Source organism: Phocoena sinus, chromosome 14 (genome assembly GCF_008692025.1).
Source record: "Phocoena sinus isolate mPhoSin1 chromosome 14, mPhoSin1.pri, whole genome shotgun sequence".
In the NCBI taxonomy this organism is placed as follows: Eukaryota; Metazoa; Chordata; class Mammalia; order Artiodactyla; family Phocoenidae; genus Phocoena; species Phocoena sinus.
Genome location: NC_045776.1, coordinates 81,182,955 through 81,189,227, shown reverse-complemented (window position 1 = coordinate 81,189,227; position 6,273 = coordinate 81,182,955).

The following is a 6,273-nucleotide window of genomic DNA, read 5'->3' as shown; positions in this document are numbered from 1 at the left end:
CGCCCCCAGGATAATAGGCAGCTACCGAAATGCCTGAGAAAAACGAAAACGAAAACAAAACCTTCCCCGCCAAGCCCCCTGTGAGGTGGTACGATTTGGTTTGGGGTGGGGGTGGGGGTTGTTTTTAGCAAAAGTTACATCATCATTCTAAGCTGCAAACTTTATGGAGGGCTTACAATGCGCTGGGGACAAAAGGCAACTCAGGACGAATGCATGCCCAATTGAAATGAGTCTGAGAGGACTCTCAGAAATTAATAAAAATGTATTGATATTTATCATAAATAAAAGTTAATATACTAGTAGGATGCAGGGGAAAAAAAAATCCCCAACAGCTGGAATTAGCTATTTTAATCAGGAGCCAGGGGTAGTCCTAACTGCTTTTAGTCTCGCACGAGCGCGAAGGCTGAAAGCGCCACGCCCCCTCCCCTCAGGTGTTGCGTGTACCTTTGGGAGTACGGCTTCCCTCTTTGGGTGCAAAAGGACGTATTTTTACCATGGGAAATTACTCACTAGCTCAGAAATAAAGACTAGGTTGAGTTTTAGCCGTCCTAATATGAGTGTAGTGTTATCTTGTGATTTTTATTTGCCATTCCCTAATGACGTATGAAATTGAGCATCTTCTCATACGCCTATTTGCCATCTGGGTATCTTCTTTGGTGAGTTATCTGTGCAGTTCTTTTGTCCATTTTTTAGTCCGGGTGTTCGTGTTCTTTTTTTTTTTCTTTCTTTCTTTCTTTTTGGCCGCAGGGCACGACTTGTGGGATTTTAGTTCCCCGACCAGTGATCGAACCTGGGCACTCCGCAATGAGAGCGCGGAGTCCTAACCATTGGATGGCCAGGAAATTCCCAGGGTGTTCGTGTTCTTATTGTTCAATTTTAAGGGTTCTTTGTGTATTTCGGATAGCAGTCCTTTATCAAATTTTATCAGAGAATATTTTGAAAATATTTGCTCCAAGTCTGTGGCTTGTCTCATTCTCTTGACCACTCCCTCGCTTTAACTTTCAGTAAGAGTCCTGAAATGAATGACTAATAATAATGGCCCGAAAAGAAACAGTGAAAATATTATTTTATTAAACTTCATCTAAATAATGATGTCAGTAAAATTTTTAATGAAAAAATAAAACCAATATTACAGGACAAAAAGTTAACGGATTAATACTTTTTAATTATATTAATGTATTTTTAAAAACTGTTACCCTACATGTTGGATTAGCAAAGAAATGAATAATATACAGTTTCTGGTCTTGACCTTTAAATTCTGAAAACTTGTCAGTGACTGCCAAGCTGATCATCTTTGCGTATTCATGTTCCATACACAGTGTAAACAGATTTGTCAATTATTGGAGCACAGCCATGAAAAGACAGGGAGGAAACTTAAATGCATATTACTAAGTGAAAGTAGCCAATCTGAAAAGGTTACATTCTGTATGATTCCAACTATATGACATTCTGGAAAAGATAAAACTGGGGACAGTAGAAACATCAGTGGTTGCCAGGGATAGAGGGGAGGAAAGAAGAGGTGGAGCAAAGGGCATTTTTAGGACAGTGAAACTATTCTATACGACACTATGATGGTAGATACATGTCATACACTTGTCAAAACTCATAAAATGTACATCACCGAGAGAAATCTAAGGTAAACTATGGACTTTGGGTGACAATGGTAGGTTCATCAGTTGTAACAAATGCACCCTGAATGTGAGATGCTGATAGTGGGGCAGGCTGTGCACGTGTGAGGGCAGGGGTATATAGGAACTCTCTGTTAGTTGCCCTCAGTTTTGCTCTGAACCTAAAACTGCTTGAAAAAATTAAACTTAATAAAAAAGAAGAAAGAAGGGGGGGTGTCAAAATTGACCTTCTCTGGGTGTCAAACACACTAGATACACCATTGTATCTAACACACTTGCAACAATGGCTGACACACAGTAAACATTATATAAATGCTTGCTATTATACTTTTTTCTACATTTGAAATATTTCATAATTAAAACCACATCTAATAATAGCAAAAAGTGGAAACAAGTGAAATGTTCACCAGCTGATGACTATATCACCAAATATGGTATATTCATACAATGTAATCCTATTCAGCAAAAAATTAAAAACGAAAAGAACAAACTACTGAGAACAACATGAATCTCAAAAATATTATGCTAAATATAAAGTCATCGTAGGTGAAAGAAATCAGACCAGAAGAAAAAAAAAATCACATAATCCCTGACTCCATGTATATGAAATATCCAGAAAAAATAAACTGAAAGCAACAGAAAGATTTGTGATTGCTTGGTGGTGAGGGTGGGAACAAAAACAAAAGCCCATGTTCTGGGACTTCCCTGGTGTCGCAGTGGTTGGGAGTCCGCTGGGACACGGGTTCGAGCCCTGGTCTGGGAAGATCCCACGTGCTGCGGAGCAACTAAGTCCGTGTGCCACAGCTGCTGGGCCTGCGCTCTAGAGCCCGTGCGCCACAACTACTGAAGCCCATGCGCCTGGAGCCTGTGCTCCGCAGCAAGAGGAGCCACCCCAAGGAGAGGCCCGCGCACCGCAACGAGGAGTGGCCCCCGCTCGCCGCAACTGGAGGGGGTCCTCGCGCAGCAACGAAGACCCAACGCAGCCAAATAATAAGTAAATAAATGTATTTTTTTTTTTAAAAGCCCATGTTCTTATGGAGCTGACATTATAATGAGGAAAGATAAACAGTAACTAAGTAATACAAATAGTATTATGAGAAGGTAATAAAACATACTAAAGTATTTATGGAAGAAAAAATGTATAGGGTTTACTTTAAAATATTCCTGGGAGTGGAGGGAGATAGATGAAACAAAATTAGCAAAATGTTGATATCAACTGAAATTAAGTGGCAGGTACATGGGAGTTCATTATGCTATTCTTTCAACTTGTATGTACATTTAAATTTTCCATAAGTGTTTTTTAAAGGTGCTTAAAAGGTAAAGAAGAAAGAAAGGGAGTGTTGGTGCAGGGGCTGCCATTTTTAATCAAAATCAGAGAAGGCTGCACTGATTAGGTGACATATGAGTAAAGACCTGAGGGAAGGAAAGTGGGAGCCATGTAGAAATCTACAGGGAGAGGATCCCAAGCAAAGGAAAGAGCAAGCTTAGAGGTCTGAAGCAGGAGTGAGCTTGGCATGTTACAGGAAGAGTAAGGAGGTAAGTGGGCTGGAGCTGAGCAAGCGGGGAGAGGAGTAGGAAACAAGTTCATGGATGCCAATGGAGAGTCTTGAGCAGAAAAGTAACATGATCTGACTTGCTTTTTAAGAGGATTGTTCTGTCTGATGCGTTAAGAGCAGATTGGAGGAGGCAATCAAGTCCAAAATGTCCAAGTGCCAAGGTTGAGAAGGCCTGTTATAAAGGGAAGGAGGAAATGAGTGACAGCAGGTGGGGGAAACAGAATAAAGATTTTTTTTTTAAGATGGAAGAAATAACATGTTTATATCCTGATGGGAATGAAGGAGAATATATCACTAGCTAAATGGCAGGAGAAACATTGATAATTTCTATAAAGAAATAGTGCTAAAAGACATCTGTGGAGTTGATAAACCATACAAAGAATGCATGAAGCAAAATATTTATAGAGAAAAAGAAGCAAAGGAGAGACCACCTCCTCTGGAAATTTTTTAAAAATCCTCTTTAAAACAAATTACTCCAAAATAGGATGGATTCCATGGTTAAGTTCCATTAACCTCATGTAAGTCAGATCATACTGATTTTCATATTATACAAAGGACACATGTAATATTAAACTAACATGGGACACACAAGAGATAAATCCAAGGGGACAAAGCCTCCTCTTTCTCATGGAATCATCATCTTCTAAAATGATAATTTTGTAACTGGAGGGGTCCTTTCAGACACACAGCTGGCCATGAACATTTAGACAAGCCACTTAGATGCAGAATGATGTGAATTCCATGGAGTGTTGAATCAGATACATTTAGAGGAACAATTTATAAATGTAAATGTTTTGCTCCACTTAAGTTCATTTCTAAATCTCCAACAGCCTCCTAAGAATGAAAATCTCTCCCAGCTCCATTAGACATTTTTCTTAGATCTGTCTTTTGTACAAGGGGAAAAACATAACACTTGTAAATTGCTCTAAGGGAAACATTACTTAATATCCCTTAAGTGTCTCCTGGCAGTGATAGCCTTCCTTTCAGTGGAAAAGTAACTTTAGGACAAAGAATTTGCCTGGACAACTGGAGGGAATAAATATAGCCATCTTTCCAAATGATTTTCCCTCTTTTCAGTAAAAGTGGCTGGCAAAGCAATATATTCTAGGGTTCTAAGGTGTCCAGATTGGCACTTTGTTTATGAGATGGTCAGACAAGTAAGGACAGAGCAACTAATTCACACACAAATGCAAAACCAACAAGGCTTGCTGAGTTAGAGTTCAACTGCCATAAAATAAAGTTTTCTGGAGATTTTAATACTATTAACAACTCCCTCCAAGAAATTCCTCTCTAGGACTCGCATGTTTTATTGATCCACCCTTTATTCCGATTAACCTCTTAGACTGATTCTTTGCTGAGTCCTTCCTTCTTCCTGATTCCTAACTGCTGACTTGTCTCAGGGATCAAATTCTAGCTCCTAATTCCGCTAAAGACCTCCTGTCTCTCAAGTCTTTATTTCTATTGCTTTCACGTATACTTTTGTTTGCTGCTGGATATCACCCCGGCCATCAGCTGCCCCCTCACACTCAAAGTGCTCAGAATTAAACTCATCTCCCACACCCCTTCCAAAGGACTTCCAATTATTGATTTCTAGAAGTTTGCTCGGGACAATTCCAGTTTATGTCTGCTGTTCCAGAATTAATTATAGCACGCTCTTTTATGCTCAAGAGTTTGGATGACAAATTATGTCATCACCCAACCTATTTTCATCAAAGGAACTGCTATTGTCCAAGCCAACTAGACTCAAAACTAAAACAAACAACAAAAAAATCCAAAAAAACAAACAAACAACAACAACAACAACAACAAAAAAAAACCTCAACCTTGGGGAATTCCCTGGCAGTAGAAGAAACAGGTGAATTTAATAAAAACAAAACAAAACAACAAAAAACCTCAACCTAACCTTCAGCTGCTAATTCGAATGCAGTAGAATCTCCCGCAAATCTCCCCTTATTTTTACATTCCCAGTAACACCCACTAAGCCCTTACATGGGAACCACTAATAAAGCTTCTTGCTTCCTGGTGTCTCTCCCTCCCATCTCTCTACCCTCCAATCCATCTGGTGCACTGTAATTAACTACATTTCATAAAAGTCCTGACTTTATCCTTTCACCATCCGCTTGAAAATGTAAATGTAATCTTCATATTTGAATGCCTCCTCACCTCGTTTCAGGCATTGGGGCTACAATAATGATAGGCATGGCCCATGACCATGTTAAGAAAAAGTTAAATAGTAATATAAGAACACACAAGATAATGACTGGTTCGGGGGAAGTCTTCAGAGAACTTGTGATGAAGTGGCAGATGACTGATTTTTTTTTAAAGCACTGTAAGAAACAAGAACTCAAACAGATACTTGTACACTGATGTTCATTAAAGCATTATTCACAAGGGCCAAAACGTAGAAACAACCCATCAGCAGATGAACGGATAAACAAAATAGAGTATATCTATACAATGGAATATTATTCAGCCACAAAAAGGAATGTTACAACATGGATGAACCCCCAAAACATGATGCTAAGTAAAAGATGCCAGTCATAAAAGGACAAATATTGTATGATTTCCCCTTATATGAGACACATAAATAAGCAAATCCAGAGACAGAGAGTAGATTAGAGGTTACAAGGGGCTGGGGGAAGAGGAATGAGGAGTTACTGTTTAATGGGTACAGAGTTTCTATTTGGGATTATAAAAAAGGTTTGGAAATAGTGGTGGTGGTTGCATAACATTATGAATTTAATGCCACTGAATTGTACACTTAAAATGGTTAAAATGGAAAAATGACAATGTAATATGCTACAAACCATTGAATTGTATACTATAAATGGGTGAATTATATGATACATGAATTACATCTCAAGAAGACTGTTTAAAAAAAAGTTCTTGAGAGTTAAGCACAGAAACTCTGGAATGGCTTGGGGAAAACTGGGGCAGGAAAAGTGATGTTCAGGCAAATCATTCTCATAATGGTAGGTAAAAGCAGAATGGTGCCCTTGTGTGGAGAATCTGTCATGTCCTTTGTCCCACTAATAGAATACAGTTTAAAGTTCTAACCCTGGGGACTTCCCTGATGGCACAGTGGTTAA